We start from the raw sequence: 27,315 nt of genomic DNA, 5'->3' as shown, positions 1-27,315 counted from the left end.
TTTTATGTAGATTCCTCCTCTTTCAGCACTGCATTGTGGTGCAAGCAAAAGAAGCAAATCCTGTCTGGCTTCCTCTCCGGCCTTTATTCACCTCCCGTGTAGCTGTGAGTGTGTGAGCCTGCAGGGCCCCATGGAATTGCCTAGAAGTAGGCTGAATCGCTGCAAGGGCTGAACAGCAGTATCGGGCAGGCTCGGGCAACGCGCGGCCCGTTCGGGTTATCGCTTCTCGGCCTTTTGGCTAAGATCAAGTGTAGTATCTGTTCTTATCAGTTTAATATCTGATACGTCCCCTATCTGGGGACCATATATTAAATGGATTTTTAGAACAGGGAGATGGAAATAGAGCTTGCTCTGTCCACTCCACGCATTGACCTGGTATTGCAGTATTTCCAGGACCGGTGCACCCTTTCCTTATGTGTTGACTAAAAGCAGATTCCAAAAGTGTTTTTTGTCTTTGCTATTGTTTCTGTCTTTCTGAAGGGATCTCCCCTTTTAATCCCATTATTTCAACACCTGTTGGACAATGCATGAGTGATAATGAGCTCATTGATTAAATGCAATTAATGAATAGATTGCCACCTCTTGTTGTGTGTCGTCTGTGTTTCTGTGTTTCCGGCATTTCACATTGGAACACCTCATTCACCTTCCTTGTCTTCTCTCCGCCCTCCCTTTTAGGTAAGTTAAAGAGCTGCACCTGAGCCAGCCACTGATTGATTGATTGATTGATTGATTGATTGATTGATTGATTGATTGATTGATTGATGCAGCACAACAGTCAAATAGTGGAGTGGAGTAGGGGAACAGCAAACAGCCAATAAAGCAGCCCGCCCGCTCGCCTGCCCGCCACAATGGACCTACCTGTGTACACTAGATGGATGTGATGGAATGTACTGTCGTCCCTACATTTCAAGAAGAAGTAAGAATTGCAGTTGCAACAAAGCCTTGCTTGCCTACAAAGAGAGCAGCAATTTGGATTTGTTACTATGTTACCTAGAAGAATAACAAACTGTGCAAGGATGGAGGTTGTAGGAGCAAGGAGAAGTTGTCTGTAAAGTTGGTGGATGCCTATTTTCCATTTTGCAGTCCCTTGTCTCCCTCTTGTGGCCTCCTGGAGGCAACTAGCTGTGCAAAAAAAAGACAGCCTGGCGGCCGGCTGTTGCAGTGTTGCCCTCTCAGGCAACACTGAGTGACTGACTGAGCCTCACCGTCTTATATAAAGTTCAGACGGAACTTTGCACGTGTCATAGTGGAGCCCTCAGGATTCCAGAGCCAGCTTTCTGACATCATAATGGGGCCTCAGAGATAAAAGCCTGGGCCCAGGCAGTGTTGGTCAGTGCTGCTCAGCAGGCAGCACTGGACTGGACTGGATTACAGCTGATACAAGGTGTGAAGGAACAAGGGGTGGCTGTGGGCATGCACTTGCTGCCGCTGCCAGTGTTTATCTGCATGGCAGCAGGGCATTTGGGCGTTGCCAGGAAGGCGTTTTTATGTAGATTCCTCCTCTTTCAGCACTGCATTGTGGTGCAAGCAAAAGAAGCAAATCCTGTCTGGCTTCCTCTCCGGCCTTTATTCACCTCCCGTGTAGCTGTGAGTGTGTGAGCCTGCAGGGCCCCATGGAATTGCCTAGAAGTAGGCTGAATCGCTGCAAGGGCTGAACAGCAGTATCGGGCAGGCTCGGGCAACGCGCGGCCCGTTCGGGTTATCGCTTCTCGGCCTTTTGGCTAAGATCAAGTGTAGTATCTGTTCTTATCAGTTTAATATCTGATACGTCCCCTATCTGGGGACCATATATTAAATGGATTTTTAGAACAGGGAGATGGAAATAGAGCTTGCTCTGTCCACTCCACGCATTGACCTGGTATTGCAGTATTTCCAGGACCGGTGCACCCTTTCCTTATGTGTTGACTAAAAGCAGATTCCAAAAGTGTTTTTTGTCTTTGCTATTGTTTCTGTCTTTCTGAAGGGATCTCCCCTTTTAATCCCATTATTTCAACACCTGTTGGACAATGCATGAGTGATAATGAGCTCATTGATTAAATGCAATTAATGAATAGATTGCCACCTCTTGTTGTGTGTCGTCTGTGTTTCTGTGTTTCCGGCATTTCACATTGGAACACCTCATTCACCTTCCTTGTCTTCTCTCCGCCCTCCCTTTTAGGTAAGTTAAAGAGCTGCACCTGAGCCAGCCACTGATTGATTGATTGATTGATTGATTGATTGATTGATTGATTGATTGATTGATTGATGCAGCACAACAGTCAAATAGTGGAGTGGAGTAGGGGAACAGCAAACAGCCAATAAAGCAGCCTGCCCGCTCGCCTGCCCGCCACAATGGACCTACCTGTGTACACTAGATGGATGTGATGGAATGTACTGTCGTCCCTACATTTCAAGAAGAAGTAAGAATTGCAGTTGCAACAAAGCCTTGCTTGCCTACAAAGAGAGCAGCAATTTGGATTTGTTACTATGTTACCTAGAAGAATAACAAACTGTGCAAGGATGGAGGTTGTAGGAGCAAGGAGAAGTTGTCTGTAAAGTTGGTGGATGCCTATTTTCCATTTTGCAGTCCCTTGTCTCCCTCTTGTGGCCTCCTGGAGGCAACTAGCTGTGCAAAAAAAAGACAGCCTGGCGGCCGGCTGTTGCAGTGTTGCCCTCTCAGGCAACACTGAGTGACTGACTGAGCCTCACCGTCTTATATAAAGTTCAGACGGAACTTTGCACGTGTCATAGTGGAGCCCTCAGGATTCCAGAGCCAGCTTTCTGACATCATAATGGGGCCTCAGAGATAAAAGCCTGGGCCCAGGCAGTGTTGGTCAGTGCTGCTCAGCAGGCAGCACTGGACTGGACTGGATTACAGCTGATACAAGGTGTGAAGGAACAAGGGGTGGCTGTGGGCATGCACTTGCTGCCGCTGCCAGTGTTTATCTGCATGGCAGCAGGGCATTTGGGCGTTGCCAGGAAGGCGTTTTTATGTAGATTCCTCCTCTTTCAGCACTGCATTGTGGTGCAAGCAAAAGAAGCAAATCCTGTCTGGCTTCCTCTCCGGCCTTTATTCACCTCCCGTGTAGCTGTGAGTGTGTGAGCCTGCAGGGCCCCATGGAATTGCCTAGAAGTAGGCTGAATCGCTGCAAGGGCTGAACAGCAGTATCGGGCAGGCTCGGGCAACGCGCGGCCCGTTCGGGTTATCGCTTCTCGGCCTTTTGGCTAAGATCAAGTGTAGTATCTGTTCTTATCAGTTTAATATCTGATACGTCCCCTATCTGGGGACCATATATTAAATGGATTTTTAGAACAGGGAGATGGAAATAGAGCTTGCTCTGTCCACTCCACGCATTGACCTGGTATTGCAGTATTTCCAGGACCGGTGCACCCTTTCCTTATGTGTTGACTAAAAGCAGATTCCAAAAGTGTTTTTTGTCTTTGCTATTGTTTCTGTCTTTCTGAAGGGATCTCCCCTTTTAATCCCATTATTTCAACACCTGTTGGACAATGCATGAGTGATAATGAGCTCATTGATTAAATGCAATTAATGAATAGATTGCCACCTCTTGTTGTGTGTCGTCTGTGTTTCTGTGTTTCCGGCATTTCACATTGGAACACCTCATTCACCTTCCTTGTCTTCTCTCCGCCCTCCCTTTTAGGTAAGTTAAAGAGCTGCACCTGAGCCAGCCACTGATTGATTGATTGATTGATTGATTGATTGATTGATTGATTGATTGATTGATGCAGCACAACAGTCAAATAGTGGAGTGGAGTAGGGGAACAGCAAACAGCCAATAAAGCAGCCCGCCCGCTCGCCTGCCCGCCACAATGGACCTACCTGTGTACACTAGATGGATGTGATGGAATGTACTGTCGTCCCTACATTTCAAGAAGAAGTAAGAATTGCAGTTGCAACAAAGCCTTGCTTGCCTACAAAGAGAGCAGCAATTTGGATTTGTTACTATGTTACCTAGAAGAATAACAAACTGTGCAAGGATGGAGGTTGTAGGAGCAAGGAGAAGTTGTCTGTAAAGTTGGTGGATGCCTATTTTCCATTTTGCAGTCCCTTGTCTCCCTCTTGTGGCCTCCTGGAGGCAACTAGCTGTGCAAAAAAAAGACAGCCTGGCGGCCGGCTGTTGCAGTGTTGCCCTCTCAGGCAACACTGAGTGACTGACTGAGCCTCACCGTCTTATATAAAGTTCAGACGGAACTTTGCACGTGTCATAGTGGAGCCCTCAGGATTCCAGAGCCAGCTTTCTGACATCATAATGGGGCCTCAGAGATAAAAGCCTGGGCCCAGGCAGTGTTGGTCAGTGCTGCTCAGCAGGCAGCACTGGACTGGACTGGATTACAGCTGATACAAGGTGTGAAGGAACAAGGGGTGGCTGTGGGCATGCACTTGCTGCCGCTGCCAGTGTTTATCTGCATGGCAGCAGGGCATTTGGGCGTTGCCAGGAAGGCGTTTTTATGTAGATTCCTCCTCTTTCAGCACTGCATTGTGGTGCAAGCAAAAGAAGCAAATCCTGTCTGGCTTCCTCTCCGGCCTTTATTCACCTCCCGTGTAGCTGTGAGTGTGTGAGCCTGCAGGGCCCCATGGAATTGCCTAGAAGTAGGCTGAATCGCTGCAAGGGCTGAACAGCAGTATCGGGCAGGCTCGGGCAACGCGCGGCCCGTTCGGGTTATCGCTTCTCGGCCTTTTGGCTAAGATCAAGTGTAGTATCTGTTCTTATCAGTTTAATATCTGATACGTCCCCTATCTGGGGACCATATATTAAATGGATTTTTAGAACAGGGAGATGGAAATAGAGCTTGCTCTGTCCACTCCACGCATTGACCTGGTATTGCAGTATTTCCAGGACCGGTGCACCCTTTCCTTATGTGTTGACTAAAAGCAGATTCCAAAAGTGTTTTTTGTCTTTGCTATTGTTTCTGTCTTTCTGAAGGGATCTCCCCTTTTAATCCCATTATTTCAACACCTGTTGGACAATGCATGAGTGATAATGAGCTCATTGATTAAATGCAATTAATGAATAGATTGCCACCTCTTGTTGTGTGTCGTCTGTGTTTCTGTGTTTCCGGCATTTCACATTGGAACACCTCATTCACCTTCCTTGTCTTCTCTCCGCCCTCCCTTTTAGGTAAGTTAAAGAGCTGCACCTGAGCCAGCCACTGATTGATTGATTGATTGATTGATTGATTGATTGATTGATTGATTGATTGATTGATGCAGCACAACAGTCAAATAGTGGAGTGGAGTAGGGGAACAGCAAACAGCCAATAAAGCAGCCCGCCCGCTCGCCTGCCCGCCACAATGGACCTACCTGTGTACACTAGATGGATGTGATGGAATGTACTGTCGTCCCTACATTTCAAGAAGAAGTAAGAATTGCAGTTGCAACAAAGCCTTGCTTGCCTACAAAGAGAGCAGCAATTTGGATTTGTTACTATGTTACCTAGAAGAATAACAAACTGTGCAAGGATGGAGGTTGTAGGAGCAAGGAGAAGTTGTCTGTAAAGTTGGTGGATGCCTATTTTCCATTTTGCAGTCCCTTGTCTCCCTCTTGTGGCCTCCTGGAGGCAACTAGCTGTGCAAAAAAAAGACAGCCTGGCGGCCGGCTGTTGCAGTGTTGCCCTCTCAGGCAACACTGAGTGACTGACTGAGCCTCACCGTCTTATATAAAGTTCAGACGGAACTTTGCACGTGTCATAGTGGAGCCCTCAGGATTCCAGAGCCAGCTTTCTGACATCATAATGGGGCCTCAGAGATAAAAGCCTGGGCCCAGGCAGTGTTGGTCAGTGCTGCTCAGCAGGCAGCACTGGACTGGACTGGATTACAGCTGATACAAGGTGTGAAGGAACAAGGGGTGGCTGTGGGCATGCACTTGCTGCCGCTGCCAGTGTTTATCTGCATGGCAGCAGGGCATTTGGGCGTTGCCAGGAAGGCGTTTTTATGTAGATTCCTCCTCTTTCAGCACTGCATTGTGGTGCAAGCAAAAGAAGCAAATCCTGTCTGGCTTCCTCTCCGGCCTTTATTCACCTCCCGTGTAGCTGTGAGTGTGTGAGCCTGCAGGGCCCCATGGAATTGCCTAGAAGTAGGCTGAATCGCTGCAAGGGCTGAACAGCAGTATCGGGCAGGCTCGGGCAACGCGCGGCCCGTTCGGGTTATCGCTTCTCGGCCTTTTGGCTAAGATCAAGTGTAGTATCTGTTCTTATCAGTTTAATATCTGATACGTCCCCTATCTGGGGACCATATATTAAATGGATTTTTAGAACAGGGAGATGGAAATAGAGCTTGCTCTGTCCACTCCACGCATTGACCTGGTATTGCAGTATTTCCAGGACCGGTGCACCCTTTCCTTATGTGTTGACTAAAAGCAGATTCCAAAAGTGTTTTTTGTCTTTGCTATTGTTTCTGTCTTTCTGAAGGGATCTCCCCTTTTAATCCCATTATTTCAACACCTGTTGGACAATGCATGAGTGATAATGAGCTCATTGATTAAATGCAATTAATGAATAGATTGCCACCTCTTGTTGTGTGTCGTCTGTGTTTCTGTGTTTCCGGCATTTCACATTGGAACACCTCATTCACCTTCCTTGTCTTCTCTCCGCCCTCCCTTTTAGGTAAGTTAAAGAGCTGCACCTGAGCCAGCCACTGATTGATTGATTGATTGATTGATTGATTGATTGATTGATTGATGCAGCACAACAGTCAAATAGTGGAGTGGAGTAGGGGAACAGCAAACAGCCAATAAAGCAGCCCGCTCGCCTGCCCGCCACAATGGACCTACCTGTGTACACTAGATGGATGTGATGGAATGTACTGTCGTCCCTACATTTCAAGAAGAAGTAAGAATTGCAGTTGCAACAAAGCCTTGCTTGCCTACAAAGAGAGCAGCAATTTGGATTTGTTACTATGTTACCTAGAAGAATAACAAACTGTGCAAGGATGGAGGTTGTAGGAGCAAGGAGAAGTTGTCTGTAAAGTTGGTGGATGCCTATTTTCCATTTTGCAGTCCCTTGTCTCCCTCTTGTGGCCTCCTGGAGGCAACTAGCTGTGCAAAAAAAAGACAGCCTGGCGGCCGGCTGTTGCAGTGTTGCCCTCTCAGGCAACACTGAGTGACTGACTGAGCCTCACCGTCTTATATAAAGTTCAGACGGAACTTTGCACGTGTCATAGTGGAGCCCTCAGGATTCCAGAGCCAGCTTTCTGACATCATAATGGGGCCTCAGAGATAAAAGCCTGGGCCCAGGCAGTGTTGGTCAGTGCTGCTCAGCAGGCAGCACTGGACTGGACTGGATTACAGCTGATACAAGGTGTGAAGGAACAAGGGGTGGCTGTGGGCATGCACTTGCTGCCGCTGCCAGTGTTTATCTGCATGGCAGCAGGGCATTTGGGCGTTGCCAGGAAGGCGTTTTTATGTAGATTCCTCCTCTTTCAGCACTGCATTGTGGTGCAAGCAAAAGAAGCAAATCCTGTCTGGCTTCCTCTCCGGCCTTTATTCACCTCCCGTGTAGCTGTGAGTGTGTGAGCCTGCAGGGCCCCATGGAATTGCCTAGAAGTAGGCTGAATCGCTGCAAGGGCTGAACAGCAGTATCGGGCAGGCTCGGGCAACGCGCGGCCCGTTCGGGTTATCGCTTCTCGGCATTTTGGCTAAGATCAAGTGTAGTATCTGTTCTTATCAGTTTAATATCTGATACGTCCCCTATCTGGGGACCATATATTAAATGGATTTTTAGAACAGGGAGATGGAAATAGAGCTTGCTCTGTCCACTCCACGCATTGACCTGGTATTGCAGTATTTCCAGGACCGGTGCACCCTTTCCTTATGTGTTGACTAAAAGCAGATTCCAAAAGTGTTTTTTGTCTTTGCTATTGTTTCTGTCTTTCTGAAGGGATCTCCCCTTTTAATCCCATTATTTCAACACCTGTTGGACAATGCATGAGTGATAATGAGCTCATTGATTAAATGCAATTAATGAATAGATTGCCACCTCTTGTTGTGTGTCGTCTGTGTTTCTGTGTTTCCGGCATTTCACATTGGAGCACCTCATTCACCTTCCTTGTCTTCTCTCCGCCCTCCCTTTTAGGTAAGTTAAAGAGCTGCACCTGAGCCAGCCACTGATTGATTGATTGATTGATTGATTGATTGATTGATTGATGCAGCACAACAGTCAAATAGTGGAGTGGAGTAGGGGAACAGCAAACAGCCAATAAAGCAGCCCGCCCGCTCGCCTGCCCGCCACAATGGACCTACCTGTGTACACTAGATGGATGTGATGGAATGTACTGTCGTCCCTACATTTCAAGAAGAAGTAAGAATTGCAGTTGCAACAAAGCCTTGCTTGCCTACAAAGAGAGCAGCAATTTGGATTTGTTACTATGTTACCTAGAAGAATAACAAACTGTGCAAGGATGGAGGTTGTAGGAGCAAGGAGAAGTTGTCTGTAAAGTTGGTGGATGCCTATTTTCCATTTTGCAGTCCCTTGTCTCCCTCTTGTGGCCTCCTGGAGGCAACTAGCTGTGCAAAAAAAAGACAGCCTGGCGGCCGGCTGTTGCAGTGTTGCCCTCTCAGGCAACACTGAGTGACTGACTGAGCCTCACCGTCTTATATAAAGTTCAGACGGAACTTTGCACGTGTCATAGTGGAGCCCTCAGGATTCCAGAGCCAGCTTTCTGACATCATAATGGGGCCTCAGAGATAAAAGCCTGGGCCCAGGCAGTGTTGGTCAGTGCTGCTCAGCAGGCAGCACTGGACTGGACTGGATTACAGCTGATACAAGGTGTGAAGGAACAAGGGGTGGCTGTGGGCATGCACTTGCTGCCGCTGCCAGTGTTTATCTGCATGGCAGCAGGGCATTTGGGCGTTGCCAGGAAGGCGTTTTTATGTAGATTCCTCCTCTTTCAGCACTGCATTGTGGTGCAAGCAAAAGAAGCAAATCCTGTCTGGCTTCCTCTCCGGCCTTTATTCACCTCCCGTGTAGCTGTGAGTGTGTGAGCCTGCAGGGCCCCATGGAATTGCCTAGAAGTAGGCTGAATCGCTGCAAGGGCTGAACAGCAGTATCGGGCAGGCTCGGGCAACGCGCGGCCCGTTCGGGTTATCGCTTCTCGGCCTTTTGGCTAAGATCAAGTGTAGTATCTGTTCTTATCAGTTTAATATCTGATACGTCCCCTATCTGGGGACCATATATTAAATGGATTTTTAGAACAGGGAGATGGAAATAGAGCTTGCTCTGTCCACTCCACGCATTGACCTGGTATTGCAGTATTTCCAGGACCGGTGCACCCTTTCCTTATGTGTTGACTAAAAGCAGATTCCAAAAGTGTTTTTTGTCTTTGCTATTGTTTCTGTCTTTCTGAAGGGATCTCCCCTTTTAATCCCATTATTTCAACACCTGTTGGACAATGCATGAGTGATAATGAGCTCATTGATTAAATGCAATTAATGAATAGATTGCCACCTCTTGTTGTGTGTCGTCTGTGTTTCTGTGTTTCCGGCATTTCACATTGGAACACCTCATTCACCTTCCTTGTCTTCTCTCCGCCCTCCCTTTTAGGTAAGTTAAAGAGCTGCACCTGAGCCAGCCACTGATTGATTGATTGATTGATTGATTGATTGATTGATTGATTGATTGATTGATTGATTGATTGATTGATTGATTGATGCAGCACAACAGTCAAATAGTGGAGTGGAGTAGGGGAACAGCAAACAGCCAATAAAGCAGCCCGCCCGCTCGCCTGCCCGCCACAATGGACCTACCTGTGTACACTAGATGGATGTGATGGAATGTACTGTCGTCCCTACATTTCAAGAAGAAGTAAGAATTGCAGTTGCAACAAAGCCTTGCTTGCCTACAAAGAGAGCAGCAATTTGGATTTGTTACTATGTTACCTAGAAGAATAACAAACTGTGCAAGGATGGAGGTTGTAGGAGCAAGGAGAAGTTGTCTGTAAAGTTGGTGGATGCCTATTTTCCATTTTGCAGTCCCTTGTCTCCCTCTTGTGGCCTCCTGGAGGCAACTAGCTGTGCAAAAAAAAGACAGCCTGCTGTTGCAGTGTTGCCCTCTCAGGCAACACTGAGTGACTGACTGAGCCTCACCGTCTTATATAAAGTTCAGACGGAACTTTGCACGTGTCATAGTGGAGCCCTCAGGATTCCAGAGCCAGCTTTCTGACATCATAATGGGGCCTCAGAGATAAAAGCCTGGGCCCAGGCAGTGTTGGTCAGTGCTGCTCAGCAGGCAGCACTGGACTGGACTGGATTACAGCTGATACAAGGTGTGAAGGAACAAGGGGTGGCTGTGGGCATGCACTTGCTGCCGCTGCCAGTGTTTATCTGCATGGCAGCAGGGCATTTGGGCGTTGCCAGGAAGGCGTTTTTATGTAGATTCCTCCTCTTTCAGCACTGCATTGTGGTGCAAGCAAAAGAAGCAAATCCTGTCTGGCTTCCTCTCCGGCCTGTATTCACCTCCCGTGTAGCTGTGAGTGTGTGAGCCTGCAGGGCCCCATGGAATTGCCTAGAAGTAGGCTGAATCGCTGCAAGGGCTGAACAGCAGTATCGGGCAGGCTCGGGCAACGCGCGGCCCGTTCGGGTTATCGCTTCTCGGCCTTTTGGCTAAGATCAAGTGTAGTATCTGTTCTTATCAGTTTAATATCTGATACGTCCCCTATCTGGGGACCATATATTAAATGGATTTTTAGAACAGGGAGATGGAAATAGAGCTTGCTCTGTCCACTCCACGCATTGACCTGGTATTGCAGTATTTCCAGGACCGGTGCACCCTTTCCTTATGTGTTGACTAAAAGCAGATTCCAAAAGTGTTTTTTGTCTTTGCTATTGTTTCTGTCTTTCTGAAGGGATCTCCCCTTTTAATCCCATTATTTCAACACCTGTTGGACAATGCATGAGTGATAATGAGCTCATTGATTAAATGCAATTAATGAATAGATTGCCACCTCTTGTTGTGTGTCGTCTGTGTTTCTGTGTTTCCGGCATTTCACATTGGAACACCTCATTCACCTTCCTTGTCTTCTCTCCGCCCTCCCTTTTAGGTAAGTTAAAGAGCTGCACCTGAGCCAGCCACTGATTGATTGATTGATTGATTGATTGATTGATTGATTGATTGATTGATTGATTGATGTGCAGCACAACAGTCAAATAGTGGAGTGGAGTAGGGGAACAGCAAACAGCCAATAAAGCAGCCCGCCCGCTCGCCTGCCCGCCACAATGGACCTACCTGTGTACACTAGATGGATGTGATGGAATGTACTGTCGTCCCTACATTTCAAGAAGAAGTAAGAATTGCAGTTGCAACAAAGCCTTGCTTGCCTACAAAGAGAGCAGCAATTTGGATTTGTTACTATGTTACCTAGAAGAATAACAAACTGTGCAAGGATGGAGGTTGTAGGAGCAAGGAGAAGTTGTCTGTAAAGTTGGTGGATGCCTATTTTCCATTTTGCAGTCCCTTGTCTCCCTCTTGTGGCCTCCTGGAGGCAACTAGCTGTGCAAAAAAAAGACAGCCTGGCGGCCGGCTGTTGCAGTGTTGCCCTCTCAGGCAACACTGAGTGACTGACTGAGCCTCACCGTCTTATATAAAGTTCAGACGGAACTTTGCACGTGTCATAGTGGAGCCCTCAGGATTCCAGAGCCAGCTTTCTGACATCATAATGGGGCCTCAGAGATAAAAGCCTGGGCCCAGGCAGTGTTGGTCAGTGCTGCTCAGCAGGCAGCACTGGACTGGACTGGATTACAGCTGATACAAGGTGTGAAGGAACAAGGGGTGGCTGTGGGCATGCACTTGCTGCCGCTGCCAGTGTTTATCTGCATGGCAGCAGGGCATTTGGGCGTTGCCAGGAAGGCGTTTTTATGTAGATTCCTCCTCTTTCAGCACTGCATTGTGGTGCAAGCAAAAGAAGCAAATCCTGTCTGGCTTCCTCTCCGGCCTTTATTCACCTCCCGTGTAGCTGTGAGTGTGTGAGCCTGCAGGGCCCCATGGAATTGCCTAGAAGTAGGCTGAATCGCTGCAAGGGCTGAACAGCAGTATCGGGCAGGCTCGGGCAACGCGCGGCCCGTTCGGGTTATCGCTTCTCGGCCTTTTGGCTAAGATCAAGTGTAGTATCTGTTCTTATCAGTTTAATATCTGATACGTCCCCTATCTGGGGACCATATATTAAATGGATTTTTAGAACAGGGAGATGGAAATAGAGCTTGCTCTGTCCACTCCACGCATTGACCTGGTATTGCAGTATTTCCAGGACCGGTGCACCCTTTCCTTATGTGTTGACTAAAAGCAGATTCCAAAAGTGTTTTTTGTCTTTGCTATTGTTTCTGTCTTTCTGAAGGGATCTCCCCTTTTAATCCCATTATTTCAACACCTGTTGGACAATGCATGAGTGATAATGAGCTCATTGATTAAATGCAATTAATGAATAGATTGCCACCTCTTGTTGTGTGTCGTCTGTGTTTCTGTGTTTCCGGCATTTCACATTGGAACACCTCATTCACCTTCCTTGTCTTCTCTCCGCCCTCCCTTTTAGGTAAGTTAAAGAGCTGCACCTGAGCCAGCCACTGATTGATTGATTGATTGATTGATTGATTGATTGATTGATTGATTGATTGATTGATGCAGCACAACAGTCAAATAGTGGAGTGGAGTAGGGGAACAGCAAACAGCCAATAAAGCAGCCCGCCCGCTCGCCTGCCCGCCACAATGGACCTACCTGTGTACACTAGATGGATGTGATGGAATGTACTGTCGTCCCTACATTTCAAGAAGAAGTAAGAATTGCAGTTGCAACAAAGCCTTGCTTGCCTACAAAGAGAGCAGCAATTTGGATTTGTTACTATGTTACCTAGAAGAATAACAAACTGTGCAAGGATGGAGGTTGTAGGAGCAAGGAGAAGTTGTCTGTAAAGTTGGTGGATGCCTATTTTCCATTTTGCAGTCCCTTGTCTCCCTCTTGTGGCCTCCTGGAGGCAACTAGCTGTGCAAAAAAAAGACAGCCTGGCGGCCGGCTGTTGCAGTGTTGCCCTCTCAGGCAACACTGAGTGACTGACTGAGCCTCACCGTCTTATATAAAGTTCAGACGGAACTTTGCACGTGTCATAGTGGAGCCCTCAGGATTCCAGAGCCAGCTTTCTGACATCATAATGGGGCCTCAGAGATAAAAGCCTGGGCCCAGGCAGTGTTGGTCAGTGCTGCTCAGCAGGCAGCACTGGACTGGACTGGATTACAGCTGATACAAGGTGTGAAGGAACAAGGGGTGGCTGTGGGCATGCACTTGCTGCCGCTGCCAGTGTTTATCTGCATGGCAGCAGGGCATTTGGGCGTTGCCAGGAAGGCGTTTTTATGTAGATTCCTCCTCTTTCAGCACTGCATTGTGGTGCAAGCAAAAGAAGCAAATCCTGTCTGGCTTCCTCTCCGGCCTTTATTCACCTCCCGTGTAGCTGTGAGTGTGTGAGCCTGCAGGGCCCCATGGAATTGCCTAGAAGTAGGCTGAATCGCTGCAAGGGCTGAACAGCAGTATCGGGCAGGCTCGGGCAACGCGCGGCCCGTTCGGGTTATCGCTTCTCGGCCTTTTGGCTAAGATCAAGTGTAGTATCTGTTCTTATCAGTTTAATATCTGATACGTCCCCTATCTGGGGACCATATATTAAATGGATTTTTAGACCTATCTGGGGACCATATATTAAATGGATTTTTAGAACAGGGAGATGGAAATAGAGCTTGCTCTGTCCACTCCACGCATTGACCTGGTATTGCAGTATTTCCAGGACCGGTGCACCCTTTCCTTATGTGTTGACTAAAAGCAGATTCCAAAAGTGTTTTTTGTCTTTGCTATTGTTTCTGTCTTTCTGAAGGGATCTCCCCTTTTAATCCCATTATTTCAACACCTGTTGGACAATGCATGAGTGATAATGAGCTCATTGATTAAATGCAATTAATGAATAGATTGCCACCTCTTGTTGTGTGTCGTCTGTGTTTCTGTGTTTCCGGCATTTCACATTGGAACACCTCATTCACCTTCCTTGTCTTCTCTCCGCCCTCCCTTTTAGGTAAGTTAAAGAGCTGCACCTGAGCCAGCCACTGATTGATTGATTGATTGATTGATTGATTGATTGATTGATTGATGCAGCACAACAGTCAAATAGTGGAGTGGAGTAGGGGAACAGCAAACAGCCAATAAAGCAGCCCGCCCGCTCGCCTGCCCGCCACAATGGACCTACCTGTGTACACTAGATGGATGTGATGGAATGTACTGTCGTCCCTACATTTCAAGAAGAAGTAAGAATTGCAGTTGCAACAAAGCCTTGCTTGCCTACAAAGAGAGCAGCAATTTGGATTTGTTACTATGTTACCTAGAAGAATAACAAACTGTGCAAGGATGGAGGTTGTAGGAGCAAGGAGAAGTTGTCTGTAAAGTTGGTGGATGCCTATTTTCCATTTTGCAGTCCCTTGTCTCCCTCTTGTGGCCTCCTGGAGGCAACTAGCTGTGCAAAAAAAAGACAGCCTGGCGGCCGGCTGTTGCAGTGTTGCCCTCTCAGGCAACACTGAGTGACTGACTGAGCCTCACCGTCTTATATAAAGTTCAGACGGAACTTTGCACGTGTCATAGTGGAGCCCTCAGGATTCCAGAGCCAGCTTTCTGACATCATAATGGGGCCTCAGAGATAAAAGCCTGGGCCCAGGCAGTGTTGGTCAGTGCTGCTCAGCAGGCAGCACTGGACTGGACTGGATTACAGCTGATACAAGGTGTGAAGGAACAAGGGGTGGCTGTGGGCATGCACTTGCTGCCGCTGCCAGTGTTTATCTGCATGGCAGCAGGGCATTTGGGCGTTGCCAGGAAGGCGTTTTTATGTAGATTCCTCCTCTTTCAGCACTGCATTGTGGTGCAAGCAAAAGAAGCAAATCCTGTCTGGCTTCCTCTCCGGCCTTTATTCACCTCCCGTGTAGCTGTGAGTGTGTGAGCCTGCAGGGCCCCATGGAATTGCCTAGAAGTAGGCTGAATCGCTGCAAGGGCTGAACAGCAGTATCGGGCAGGCTCGGGCAACGCGCGGCCCGTTCGGGTTATCGCTTCTCGGCCTTTTGGCTAAGATCAAGTGTAGTATCTGTTCTTATCAGTTTAATATCTGATACGTCCCCTATCTGGGGACCATATATTAAATGGATTTTTAGAACAGGGAGATGGAAATAGAGCTTGCTCTGTCCACTCCACGCATTGACCTGGTATTGCAGTATTTCCAGGACCGGTGCACCCTTTCCTTATGTGTTGACTAAAAGCAGATTCCAAAAGTGTTTTTTGTCTTTGCTATTGTTTCTGTCTTTCTGAAGGGATCTCCCCTTTTAATCCCATTATTTCAACACCTGTTGGACAATGCATGAGTGATAATGAGCTCATTGATTAAATGCAATTAATGAATAGATTGCCACCTCTTGTTGTGTGTCGTCTGTGTTTCTGTGTTTCCGGCATTTCACATTGGAACACCTCATTCACCTTCCTTGTCTTCTCTCCGCCCTCCCTTTTAGGTAAGTTAAAGAGCTGCACCTGAGCCAGCCACTGATTGATTGATTGATTGATTGATTGATTGATTGATTGATTGATTGATTGATTGATTGATTGATTGATGCAGCACAACAGTCAAATAGTGGAGTGGAGTAGGGGAACAGCAAACAGCCAATAAAGCAGCCCGCCCGCTCGCCTGCCCGCCACAATGGACCTACCTGTGTACACTAGATGGATGTGATGGAATGTACTGTCGTCCCTACATTTCAAGAAGAAGTAAGAATTGCAGTTGCAACAAAGCCTTGCTTGCCTACAAAGAGAGCAGCAATTTGGATTTGTTACTATGTTACCTAGAAGAATAACAAACTGTGCAAGGATGGAGGTTGTAGGAGCAAGGAGAAGTTGTCTGTAAAGTTGGTGGATGCCTATTTTCCATTTTGCAGTCCCTTGTCTCCCTCTTGTGGCCTCCTGGAGGCAACTAGCTGTGCAAAAAAAAGACAGCCTGGCGGCCGGCTGTTGCAGTGTTGCCCTCTCAGGCAACACTGAGTGACTGACTGAGCCTCACCGTCTTATATAAAGTTCAGACGGAACTTTGCACGTGTCATAGTGGAGCCCTCAGGATTCCAGAGCCAGCTTTCTGACATCATAATGGGGCCTCAGAGATAAAAGCCTGGGCCCAGGCAGTGTTGGTCAGTGCTGCTCAGCAGGCAGCACTGGACTGGACTGGATTACAGCTGATACAAGGTGTGAAGGAACAAGGGGTGGCTGTGGGCATGCACTTGCTGCCGCTGCCAGTGTTTATCTGCATGGCAGCAGGGCATTTGGGCGTTGCCAGGAAGGCGTTTTTATGTAGATTCCTCCTCTTTCAGCACTGCATTGTGGTGCAAGCAAAAGAAGCAAATCCTGTCTGGCTTCCTCTCCGGCCTTTATTCACCTCCCGTGTAGCTGTGAGTGTGTGAGCCTGCAGGGCCCCATGGAATTGCCTAGAAGTAGGCTGAATCGCTGCAAGGGCTGAACAGCAGTATCGGGCAGGCTCGGGCAACGCGCGGCCCGTTCGGGTTATCGCTTCTCGGCCTTTTGGCTAAGATCAAGTGTAGTATCTGTTCTTATCAGTTTAATATCTGATACGTCCCCTATCTGGGGACCATATATTAAATGGATTTTTAGAACAGGGAGATGGAAATAGAGCTTGCTCTGTCCACTCCACGCATTGACCTGGTATTGCAGTATTTCCAGGACCGGTGCACCCTTTCCTTATGTGTTGACTAAAAGCAGATTCCAAAAGTGTTTTTTGTCTTTGCTATTGTTTCTGTCTTTCTGAAGGGATCTCCCCTTTTAATCCCATTATTTCAACACCTGTTGGACAATGCATGAGTGATAATGAGCTCATTGATTAAATGCAATTAATGAATAGATTGCCACCTCTTGTTGTGTGTCGTCTGTGTTTCTGTGTTTCCGGCATTTCACATTGGAACACCTCATTCACCTTCCTTGTCTTCTCTCCGCCCTCCCTTTTAGGTAAGTTAAAGAGCTGCACCTGAGCCAGCCACTGATTGATTGATTGATTGATTGATTGATTGATGCAGCACAACAGTCAAATAGTGGAGTGGAGTAGGGGAACAGCAAACAGCCAATAAAGCAGCCCGCCCGCTCGCCTGCCCGCCACAATGGACCTACCTGTGTACACTAGATGGATGTGATGGAATGTACTGTCGTCCCTACATTTCAAGAAGAAGTAAGAATTGCAGTTGCAACAAAGCCTTGCTTGCCTACAAAGAGAGCAGCAATTTGGATTTGTTACTATGTTACCTAGAAGAATAACAAACTGTGCAAGGATGGAGGTTGTAGGAGCAAGGAGAAGTTGTCTGTAAAGTTGGTGGATGCCTATTTTCCATTTTGCAGTCCCTTGTCTCCCTCTTGTGGCCTCCTGGAGGCAACTAGCTGTGCAAAAAAAAGAAAGCCTGGCGGCCGGCTGTTGCAGTGTTGCCCTCTCAGGCAACACTGAGTGACTGACTGAGCCTCACCGTCTTATATAAAGTTCAGACGGAACTTTGCACGTGTCATAGTGGAGCCCTCAGGATTCCAGAGCCAGCTTTCTGACATCATAATGGGGCCTCAGAGATAAAAGCCTGGGCCCAGGCAGTGTTGGTCAGTGCTGCTCAGCAGGCAGCACTGGACTGGACTGGATTACAGCTGATACAAGGTGTGAAGGAACAAGGGGTGGCTGTGGGCATGCACTTGCTGCCGCTGCCAGTGTTTATCTGCATGGCAGCAGGGCATTTGGGCGTTGCCAGGAAGGCGTTTTTATGTAGATTCCTCCTCTTTCAGCACTGCATTGTGGTGCAAGCAAAAGAAGCAAATCCTGTCTGGCTTCCTCTCCGGCCTTTATTCACCTCCCGTGTAGCTGTGAGTGTGTGAGCCTGCAGGGCCCCATGGAATTGCCTAGAAGTAGGCTGAATCGCTGCAAGGGCTGAACAGCAGTATCGGGCAGGCTCGGGCAACGCGCGGCCCGTTCGGGTTATCGCTTCTCGGCCTTTTGGCTAAGATCAAGTGTAGTATCTGTTCTTATCAGTTTAATATCTGATACGTCCCCTATCTGGGGACCATATATTAAATGGATTTTTAGAACAGGGAGATGGAAATAGAGCTTGCTCTGTCCACTCCACGCATTGACCTGGTATTGCAGTATTTCCAGGACCGGTGCACCCTTTCCTTATGTGTTGACTAAAAGCAGATTCCAAAAGTGTTTTTTGTCTTTGCTATTGTTTCTGTCTTTCTGAAGGGATCTCCCCTTTTAATCCCATTATTTCAACACCTGTTGGACAATGCATGAGTGATAATGAGCTCATTGATTAAATGCAATTAATGAATAGATTGCCACCTCTTGTTGTGTGTCGTCTGTGTTTCTGTGTTTCCGGCATTTCACATTGGAACACCTCATTCACCTTCCTTGTCTTCTCTCCGCCCTCCCTTTTAGGTAAGTTAAAGAGCTGCACCTGAGCCAGCCACTGATTGATTGATTGATTGATTGATTGATTGATTGATTGATTGATTGATTGATTGATGCAGCACAACAGTCAAATAGTGGAGTGGAGTAGGGGAACAGCAAACAGCCAATAAAGCAGCCCGCCCGCTCGCCTGCCCGCCACAATGGACCTACCTGTGTACACTAGATGGATGTGATGGAATGTACTGTCGTCCCTACATTTCAAGAAGAAGTAAGAATTGCAGTTGCAACAAAGCCTTGCTTGCCTACAAAGAGAGCAGCAATTTGGATTTGTTACTATGTTACCTAGAAGAATAACAAACTGTGCAAGGATGGAGGTTGTAGGAGCAAGGAGAAGTTGTCTGTAAAGTTGGTGGATGCCTATTTTCCATTTTGCAGTCCCTTGTCTCCCTCTTGTGGCCTCCTGGAGGCAACTAGCTGTGCAAAAAAAAGACAGCCTGGCGGCCGGCTGTTGCAGTGTTGCCCTCTCAGGCAACACTGAGTGACTGACTGAGCCTCACCGTCTTATATAAAGTTCAGACGGAACTTTGCACGTGTCATAGTGGAGCCCTCAGGATTCCAGAGCCAGCTTTCTGACATCATAATGGGGCCTCAGAGATAAAAGCCTGGGCCCAGGCAGTGTTGGTCAGTGCTGCTCAGCAGGCAGCACTGGACTGGACTGGATTACAGCTGATACAAGGTGTGAAGGAACAAGGGGTGGCTGTGGGCATGCACTTGCTGCCGCTGCCAGTGTTTATCTGCATGGCAGCAGGGCATTTGGGCGTTGCCAGGAAGGCGTTTTTATGTAGATTCCTCCTCTTTCAGCACTGCATTGTGGTGCAAGCAAAAGAAGCAAATCCTGTCTGGCTTCCTCTCCGGCCTTTATTCACCTCCCGTGTAGCTGTGAGTGTGTGAGCCTGCAGGGCCCCATGGAATTGCCTAGAAGTAGGCTGAATCGCTGCAAGGGCTGAACAGCAGTATCGGGCAGGCTCGGGCAACGCGCGGCCCGTTCGGGTTATCGCTTCTCGGCCTTTTGGCTAAGATCAAGTGTAGTATCTGTTCTTATCAGTTTAATATCTGATACGTCCCCTATCTGGGGACCATATATTAAATGGATTTTTAGAACAGGGAGATGGAAATAGAGCTTGCTCTGTCCACTCCACGCATTGACCTGGTATTGCAGTATTTCCAGGACCGGTGCACCCTTTCCTTATGTGTTGACTAAAAGCAGATTCCAAAAGTGTTTTTTGTCTTTGCTATTGTTTCTGTCTTTCTGAAGGGATCTCCCCTTTTAATCCCATTATTTCAACACCTGTTGGACAATGCATGAGTGATAATGAGCTCATTGATTAAATGCAATTAATGAATAGATTGCCACCTCTTGTTGTGTGTCGTCTGTGTTTCTGTGTTTCCGGCATTTCACATTGGAACACCTCATTCACCTTCCTTGTCTTCTCTCCGCCCTCCCTTTTAGGTAAGTTAAAGAGCTGCACCTGAGCCAGCCACTGATTGATTGATTGATTGATTGATTGATTGATTGATTGATTGATTGATTGATTGATTGATTGATGCAGCACAACAGTCAAATAGTGGAGTGGAGTAGGGGAACAGCAAACAGCCAATAAAGCAGCCCGCCCGCTCGCCTGCCCGCCACAATGGACCTACCTGTGTACACTAGATGGATGTGATGGAATGTACTGTCGTCCCTACATTTCAAGAAGAAGTAAGAATTGCAGTTGCAACAAAGCCTTGCTTGCCTACAAAGAGAGCAGCAATTTGGATTTGTTACTATGTTACCTAGAAGAATAACAAACTGTGCAAGGATGGAGGTTGTAGGAGCAAGGAGAAGTTGTCTGTAAAGTTGGTGGATGCCTATTTTCCATTTTGCAGTCCCTTGTCTCCCTCTTGTGGCCTCCTGGAGGCAACTAGCTGTGCAAAAAAAAGACAGCCTGGCGGCCGGCTGTTGCAGTGTTGCCCTCTCAGGCAACACTGAGTGACTGACTGAGCCTCACCGTCTTATATAAAGTTCAGACGGAACTTTGCACGTGTCATAGTGGAGCCCTCAGGATTCCAGAGCCAGCTTTCTGACATCATAATGGGGCCTCAGAGATAAAAGCCTGGGCCCAGGCAGTGTTGGTCAGTGCTGCTCAGCAGGCAGCACTGGACTGGACTGGATTACAGCTGATACAAGGTGTGAAGGAACAAGGGGTGGCTGTGGGCATGCACTTGCTGCCGCTGCCAGTGTTTATCTGCATGGCAGCAGGGCATTTGGGCGTTGCCAGGAAGGCGTTTTTATGTAGATTCCTCCTCTTTCAGCACTGCATTGTGGTGCAAGCAAAAGAAGCAAATCCTGTCTGGCTTCCTCTCCGGCCTTTATTCACCTCCCGTGTAGCTGTGAGTGTGTGAGCCTGCAGGGCCCCATGGAATTGCCTAGAAGTAGGCTGAATCGCTGCAAGGGCTGAACAGCAGTATCGGGCAGGCTCGGGCAACGCGCGGCCCGTTCGGGTTATCGCTTCTCGGCCTTTTGGCTAAGATCAAGTGTAGTATCTGTTCTTATCAGTTTAATATCTGATACGTCCCCTATCTGGGGACCATATATTAAATGGATTTTTAGAACAGGGAGATGGAAATAGAGCTTGCTCTGTCCACTCCACGCATTGACCTGGTATTGCAGTATTTCCAGGACCGGTGCACCCTTTCCTTATGTGTTGACTAAAAGCAGATTCCAAAAGTGTTTTTTGTCTTTGCTATTGTTTCTGTCTTTCTGAAGGGATCTCCCCTTTTAATCCCATTATTTCAACACCTGTTGGACAATGCATGAGTGATAATGAGCTCATTGATTAAATGCAATTAATGAATAGATTGCCACCTCTTGTTGTGTGTCGTCTGTGTTTCTGTGTTTCCGGCATTTCACATTGGAACACCTCATTCACCTTCCTTGTCTTCTCTCCGCCCTCCCTTTTAGGTAAGTTAAAGAGCTGCACCTGAGCCAGCCACTGATTGATTGATTGATTGATTGATTGATTGATTGATTGATTGATTGATTGATTGATGCAGCACAACAGTCAAATAGTGGAGTGGAGTAGGGGAACAGCAAACAGCCAATAAAGCAGCCCGCCCGCTCGCCTGCCCGCCACAATGGACCTACCTGTGTACAAGAAGTAAGAATTGCAGTTGCAACAAAGCCTTGCTTGCCTACAAAGAGAGCAGCAATTTGGATTTGTTACTATGTTACCTAGAAGAATAACAAACTGTGCAAGGATGGAGGTTGTAGGAGCAAGGAGAAGTTGTCTGTAAAGTTGGTGGATGCCTATTTTCCATTTTGCAGTCCCTTGTCTCCCTCTTGTGGCCTCCTGGAGGCAACTAGCTGTGCAAAAAAAAGACAGCCTGGCGGCCGGCTGTTGCAGCGTTGCCCTCTCAGGCAACACTGAGTGACTGACTGAGCCTCACCGTCTTATATAAAGTTCAGACGGAACTTTGCACGTGTCATAGTGGAGCCCTCAGGATTCCAGAGCCAGCTTTCTGACATCATAATGGGGCCTCAGAGATAAAAGCCTGGGCCCAGGCAGTGTTGGTCAGTGCTGCTCAGCAGGCAGCACTGGACTGGACTGGATTACAGCTGATACAAGGTGTGAAGGAACAAGGGGTGGCTGTGGGCATGCACTTGCTGCCGCTGCCAGTGTTTATCTGCATGGCAGCAGGGCATTTGGGCGTTGCCAGGAAGGCGTTTTTATGTAGATTCCTCCTCTTTCAGCACTGCATTGTGGTGCAAGCAAAAGAAGCAAATCCTGTCTGGCTTCCTCTCCGGCCTTTATTCACCTCCCGTGTAGCTGTGAGTGTGTGAGCCTGCAGGGCCCCATGGAATTGCCTAGAAGTAGGCTGAATCGCTGCAAGGGCTGAACAGCAGTATCGGGCAGGCTCGGGCAACGCGCGGCCCGTTCGGGTTATCGCTTCTCGGCCTTTTGGCTAAGATCAAGTGTAGTATCTGTTCTTATCAGTTTAATATCTGATACGTCCCCTATCTGGGGACCATATATTAAATGGATTTTTAGAACAGGGAGATGGAAATAGAGCTTGCTCTGTCCACTCCACGCATTGACCTGGTATTGCAGTATTTCCAGGACCGGTGCACCCTTTCCTTATGTGTTGACTAAAAGCAGATTCCAAAAGTGTTTTTTGTCTTTGCTATTGTTTCTGTCTTTCTGAAGGGATCTCCCCTTTTAATCCCATTATTTCAACACCTGTTGGACAATGCATGAGTGATAATGAGCTCATTGATTAAATGCAATTAATGAATAGATTGCCACCTCTTGTTGTGTGTCGTCTGTGTTTCTGTGTTTCCGGCATTTCACATTGGAACACCTCATTCACCTTCCTTGTCTTCTCTCCGCCCTCCCTTTTAGGTAAGTTAAAGAGCTGCACCTGAGCCAGCCACTGATTGATTGATTGATTGATTGATTGATTGATTGATTGATTGATTGATTGATTGATGCAGCACAACAGTCAAATAGTGGAGTGGAGTAGGGGAACAGCAAACAGCCAATAAAGCAGCCCGCCCGCTCGCCTGCCCGCCACAATGGACCTACCTGTGTACACTAGATGGATGTGATGGAATGTACTGTCGTCCCTACATTTCAAGAAGAAGTAAGAATTGCAGTTGCAACAAAGCCTTGCTTGCCTACAAAGAGAGCAGCAATTTGGATTTGTTACTATGTTACCTAGAAGAATAACAAACTGTGCAAGGATGGAGGTTGTAGGAGCAAGGAGAAGTTGTCTGTAAAGTTGGTGGATGCCTATTTTCCATTTTGCAGTCCCTTGTCTCCCTCTTGTGGCCTCCTGGAGGCAACTAGCTGTGCAAAAAAAAGACAGCCTGGCGGCCGGCTGTTGCAGCGTTGCCCTCTCAGGCAACACTGAGTGACTGACTGAGCCTCACCATCTTATATAAAGTTCAGACGGAACTTTGCACGTGTCATAGTGGAGCCCTCAGGATTCCAGAGCCAGCTTTCTGACATCATAATGGGGCCTCAGAGATAAAAGCCTGGGCCCAGGCAGTGTTGGTCAGTGCTGCTCAGCAGGCAGCACTGGACTGGACTGGATTACAGCTGATACAAGGTGTGAAGGAACAAGGGGTGGCTGTGGGCATGCACTTGCTGCCGCTGCCAGTGTTTATCTGCATGGCAGCAGGGCATTTGGGCGTTGCCAGGAAGGCGTTTTTATGTAGATTCCTCCTCTTTCAGCACTGCATTGTGGTGCAAGCAAAAGAAGCAAATCCTGTCTGGCTTCCTCTCCGGCCTTTATTCACCTCCCGTGTAGCTGTGAGTGTGTGAGCCTGCAGGGCCCCATGGAATTGCCTAGAAGTAGGCTGAATCGCTGCAAGGGCTGAACAGCAGTATCGGGCAGGCTCGGGCAACGCGCGGCCCGTTCGGGTTATCGCTTCTCGGCCTTTTGGCTAAGATCAAGTGTAGTATCTGTTCTTATCAGTTTAATATCTGATACGTCCCCTATCTGGGGACCATATATTAAATGGATTTTTAGAACAGGGAGATGGAAATAGAGCTTGCTCTGTCCACTCCACGCATTGACCTGGTATTGCAGTATTTCCAGGACCGGTGCACCCTTTCCTTATGTGTTGACTAAAAGCAGATTCCAAAAGTGTTTTTTGTCTTTGCTATTGTTTCTGTCTTTCTGAAGGGATCTCCCCTTTTAATCCCATTATTTCAACACCTGTTGGACAATGCATGAGTGATAATGAGCTCATTGATTAAATGCAATTAATGAATAGATTGCCACCTCTTGTTGTGTGTCGTCTGTGTTTCTGTGTTTCCGGCATTTCACATTGGAACACCTCATTCACCTTCCTTGTCTTCTCTCCGCCCTCCCTTTTAGGTAAGTTAAAGAGCTGCACCTGAGCCAGCCACTGATTGATTGATTGATTGATTGATTGATTGATTGATTGATTGATTGATGCAGCACAACAGTCAAATAGTGGAGTGGAGTAGGGGAACAGCAAACAGCCAATAAAGCAGCCCGCCCGCTCGCCTGCCCGCCACAATGGACCTACCTGTGTACACTAGATGGATGTGATGGAATGTACTGTCGTCCCTACATTTCAAGAAGAAGTAAGAATTGCAGTTGCAACAAAGCCTTGCTTGCCTACAAAGAGAGCAGCAATTTGGATTTGTTACTATGTTACCTAGAAGAATAACAAACTGTGCAAGGATGGAGGTTGTAGGAGCAAGGAGAAGTTGTCTGTAAAGTTGGTGGATGCCTATTTTCCATTTTGCAGTCCCTTGTCTCCCTCTTGTGGCCTCCTGGAGGCAACTAGCTGTGCAAAAAAAAGACAGCCTGGCGGCCGGCTGTTGCAGTGTTGCCCTCTCAGGCAACACTGAGTGACTGACTGAGCCTCACCGTCTTATATAAAGTTCAGACGGAACTTTGCACGTGTCATAGTGGAGCCCTCAGGATTCCAGAGCAAGCTTTCTGACATCATAATGGGGCCTCAGAGATAAAAGCCTGGGCCCAGGCAGTGTTGGTCAGTGCTGCTCAGCAGGCAGCACTGGACTGGACTGGATTACAGCTGATACAAGGTGTGAAGGAACAAGGGGTGGCTGTGGGCATGCACTTGCTGCCGCTGCCAGTGTTTATCTGCATGGCAGCAGGGCATTTGGGCGTTGCCAGGAAGGCGTTTTTATGTAGATTCCTCCTCTTTCAGCACTGCATTGTGGTGCAAGCAAAAGAAGCAAATCCTGTCTGGCTTCCTCTCCGGCCTTTATTCACCTCCCGTGTAGCTGTGAGTGTGTGAGCCTGCAGGGCCCCATGGAATTGCCTAGAAGTAGGCTGAATCGCTGCAAGGGCTGAACAGCAGTATCGGGCAGGCTCGGGCAACGCGCGGCCCGTTCGGGTTATCGCTTCTCGGCCTTTTGGCTAAGATCAAGTGTAGTATCTGTTCTTATCAGTTTAATATCTGATACGTCCCCTATCTGGGGACCATATATTAAATGGATTTTTAGAACAGGGAGATGGAAATAGAGCTTGCTCTGTCCACTCCACGCATTGACCTGGTATTGCAGTATTTCCAGGACCGGTGCACCCTTTCCTTATGTGTTGACTAAAAGCAGATTCCAAAAGTGTTTTTTGTCTTTGCTATTGTTTCTGTCTTTCTGAAGGGATCTCCCCTTTTAATCCCATTATTTCAACACCTGTTGGACAATGCATGAGTGATAATGAGCTCATTGATTAAATGCAATTAATGAATAGATTGCCACCTCTTGTTGTGTGTCGTCTGTGTTTCTGTGTTTCCGGCATTTCACATTGGAACACCTCATTCACCTTCCTTGTCTTCTCTCCGCCCTCCCTTTTAGGTAAGTTAAAGAGCTGCACCTGAGCCAGCCACTGATTGATTGATTGATTGATTGATTGATTGATTGATTGATTGATTGATTGATGCAGCACAACAGTCAAATAGTGGAGTGGAGTAGGGGAACAGCAAACAGCCAATAAAGCAGCCCGCCCGCTCGCCTGCCCGCCACAATGGACCTACCTGTGTACACTAGATGGATGTGATGGAATGTACTGTCGTCCCTACATTTCAAGAAGAAGTAAGAATTGCAGTTGCAACAAAGCCTTGCTTGCCTACAAAGAGAGCAGCAATTTGGATTTGTTACTATGTTACCTAGAAGAATAACAAACTGTGCAAGGATGGAGGTTGTAGGAGCAAGGAGAAGTTGTCTGTAAAGTTGGTGGATGCCTATTTTCCATTTTGCAGTCCCTTGTCTCCCTCTTGTGGCCTCCTGGAGGCAACTAGCTGTGCAAAAAAAAGACAGCCTGGCGGCCGGCTGTTGCAGTGTTGCCCTCTCAGGCAACACTGAGTGACTGACTGAGCCTCACCGTCTTATATAAAGTTCAGACGGAACTTTGCACGTGTCATAGTGGAGCCCTCAGGATTCCAGAGCCAGCTTTCTGACATCATAATGGGGCCTCAGAGATAAAAGCCTGGGCCCAGGCAGTGTTGGTCAGTGCTGCTCAGCAGGCAGCACTGGACTGGACTGGATTACAGCTGATACAAGGTGTGAAGGAACAAGGGGTGGCTGTGGGCATGCACTTGCTGCCGCTGCCAGTGTTTATCTGCATGGCAGCAGGGCATTTGGGCGTTGCCAGGAAGGCGTTTTTATGTAGATTCCTCCTCTTTCAGCACTGCATTGTGGTGCAAGCAAAAGAAGCAAATCCTGTCTGGCTTCCTCTCCGGCCTTTATTCACCTCCCGTGTAGCTGTGAGTGTGTGAGCCTGCAGGGCCCCATGGAATTGCCTAGAAGTAGGCTGAATCGCTGCAAGGGCTGAACAGCAGTATCGGGCAGGCTCGGGCAACGCGCGGCCCGTTCGGGTTATCGCTTCTCGGCCTTTTGGCTAAGATCAAGTGTAGTATCTGTTCTTATCAGTTTAATATCTGATACGTCCCCTATCTGGGGACCATATATTAAATGGATTTTTAGAACAGGGAGATGGAAATAGAGCTTGCTCTGTCCACTCCACGCATTGACCTGGTATTGCAGTATTTCCAGGACCGGTGCACCCTTTCCTTATGTGTTGACTAAAAGCAGATTCCAAAAGTGTTTTTTGTCTTTGCTATTGTTTCTGTCTTTCTGAAGGGATCTCCCCTTTTAATCCCATTATTTCAACACCTGTTGGACAATGCATGAGTGATAATGAGCTCATTGATTAAATGCAATTAATGAATAGATTGCCACCTCTTGTTGTGTGTCGTCTGTGTTTCTGTGTTTCCGGCATTTCACATTGGAACACCTCATTCACCTTCCTTGTCTTCTCTCCGCCCTCCCTTTTAGGTAAG

At 47.7% G+C, this 27,315-nt stretch overlaps 18 non-coding genes and 1 pseudogene across 18 annotated transcripts; all 19 read left to right on the top strand.

Moving 5' to 3' along the window:
• The first annotated feature begins 218 nt into the window (after positions 1 to 218).
• LOC142694653 (U2 spliceosomal RNA) lies at positions 219 to 409 on the top strand. The gene has a single exon (XR_012862843.1). It is a non-coding gene; the product is annotated as a U2 spliceosomal RNA (small nuclear RNA).
• Positions 410 to 1,701: 1,292 nt separating this feature from the next.
• LOC142694652 (U2 spliceosomal RNA) lies at positions 1,702 to 1,892 on the top strand. The gene has a single exon (XR_012862842.1). It is a non-coding gene; the product is annotated as a U2 spliceosomal RNA (small nuclear RNA).
• A 1,292-nt stretch (positions 1,893 to 3,184) lies between these two features.
• LOC142694649 (U2 spliceosomal RNA) lies at positions 3,185 to 3,375 on the top strand. Its single transcript, XR_012862840.1, has one exon. It is a non-coding gene; the product is annotated as a U2 spliceosomal RNA (small nuclear RNA).
• Positions 3,376 to 4,663: 1,288 nt separating this feature from the next.
• LOC142694648 (U2 spliceosomal RNA) lies at positions 4,664 to 4,854 on the top strand. Its single transcript, XR_012862839.1, has one exon. It is a non-coding gene; the product is annotated as a U2 spliceosomal RNA (small nuclear RNA).
• A 1,292-nt stretch (positions 4,855 to 6,146) lies between these two features.
• On the top strand, positions 6,147 to 6,337 carry LOC142694647 (U2 spliceosomal RNA). Its single transcript, XR_012862838.1, has one exon. It is a non-coding gene; the product is annotated as a U2 spliceosomal RNA (small nuclear RNA).
• Positions 6,338 to 7,613: 1,276 nt separating this feature from the next.
• On the top strand, positions 7,614 to 7,804 carry LOC142694430 (U2 spliceosomal RNA). The gene has a single exon (XR_012862670.1). It is a non-coding gene; the product is annotated as a U2 spliceosomal RNA (small nuclear RNA).
• A 1,276-nt stretch (positions 7,805 to 9,080) lies between these two features.
• On the top strand, positions 9,081 to 9,271 carry LOC142694646 (U2 spliceosomal RNA). Its single transcript, XR_012862837.1, has one exon. It is a non-coding gene; the product is annotated as a U2 spliceosomal RNA (small nuclear RNA).
• A 1,304-nt stretch (positions 9,272 to 10,575) lies between these two features.
• Positions 10,576 to 10,766, top strand: LOC142694645 (U2 spliceosomal RNA). Its single transcript, XR_012862836.1, has one exon. It is a non-coding gene; the product is annotated as a U2 spliceosomal RNA (small nuclear RNA).
• A 1,294-nt stretch (positions 10,767 to 12,060) lies between these two features.
• Positions 12,061 to 12,251, top strand: LOC142694644 (U2 spliceosomal RNA). The gene has a single exon (XR_012862835.1). It is a non-coding gene; the product is annotated as a U2 spliceosomal RNA (small nuclear RNA).
• A 1,292-nt stretch (positions 12,252 to 13,543) lies between these two features.
• LOC142694441 (U2 spliceosomal RNA) lies at positions 13,544 to 13,770 on the top strand (annotated as a pseudogene).
• Positions 13,771 to 15,050: 1,280 nt separating this feature from the next.
• Positions 15,051 to 15,241, top strand: LOC142694643 (U2 spliceosomal RNA). The gene has a single exon (XR_012862834.1). It is a non-coding gene; the product is annotated as a U2 spliceosomal RNA (small nuclear RNA).
• Positions 15,242 to 16,545: 1,304 nt separating this feature from the next.
• On the top strand, positions 16,546 to 16,736 carry LOC142694642 (U2 spliceosomal RNA). The gene has a single exon (XR_012862833.1). It is a non-coding gene; the product is annotated as a U2 spliceosomal RNA (small nuclear RNA).
• Positions 16,737 to 18,004: 1,268 nt separating this feature from the next.
• Positions 18,005 to 18,195, top strand: LOC142694641 (U2 spliceosomal RNA). The gene has a single exon (XR_012862832.1). It is a non-coding gene; the product is annotated as a U2 spliceosomal RNA (small nuclear RNA).
• A 1,292-nt stretch (positions 18,196 to 19,487) lies between these two features.
• LOC142694639 (U2 spliceosomal RNA) lies at positions 19,488 to 19,678 on the top strand. Its single transcript, XR_012862831.1, has one exon. It is a non-coding gene; the product is annotated as a U2 spliceosomal RNA (small nuclear RNA).
• Positions 19,679 to 20,978: 1,300 nt separating this feature from the next.
• LOC142694637 (U2 spliceosomal RNA) lies at positions 20,979 to 21,169 on the top strand. Its single transcript, XR_012862829.1, has one exon. It is a non-coding gene; the product is annotated as a U2 spliceosomal RNA (small nuclear RNA).
• Positions 21,170 to 22,416: 1,247 nt separating this feature from the next.
• Positions 22,417 to 22,607, top strand: LOC142694636 (U2 spliceosomal RNA). Its single transcript, XR_012862828.1, has one exon. It is a non-coding gene; the product is annotated as a U2 spliceosomal RNA (small nuclear RNA).
• Positions 22,608 to 23,899: 1,292 nt separating this feature from the next.
• Positions 23,900 to 24,090, top strand: LOC142694635 (U2 spliceosomal RNA). The gene has a single exon (XR_012862827.1). It is a non-coding gene; the product is annotated as a U2 spliceosomal RNA (small nuclear RNA).
• Positions 24,091 to 25,374: 1,284 nt separating this feature from the next.
• On the top strand, positions 25,375 to 25,565 carry LOC142694634 (U2 spliceosomal RNA). Its single transcript, XR_012862826.1, has one exon. It is a non-coding gene; the product is annotated as a U2 spliceosomal RNA (small nuclear RNA).
• Positions 25,566 to 26,853: 1,288 nt separating this feature from the next.
• On the top strand, positions 26,854 to 27,044 carry LOC142694633 (U2 spliceosomal RNA). The gene has a single exon (XR_012862825.1). It is a non-coding gene; the product is annotated as a U2 spliceosomal RNA (small nuclear RNA).
• The last annotated feature ends 271 nt before the right edge of the window (positions 27,045 to 27,315 follow it).

Source organism: Rhinoderma darwinii, assembly GCF_050947455.1.
Source record: "Rhinoderma darwinii isolate aRhiDar2 chromosome 5 unlocalized genomic scaffold, aRhiDar2.hap1 SUPER_5_unloc_46, whole genome shotgun sequence".
Classification (NCBI taxonomy): Eukaryota; Metazoa; Chordata; class Amphibia; order Anura; family Rhinodermatidae; genus Rhinoderma; species Rhinoderma darwinii.
This window is presented reverse-complemented; position numbering and strand designations above follow the sequence as displayed.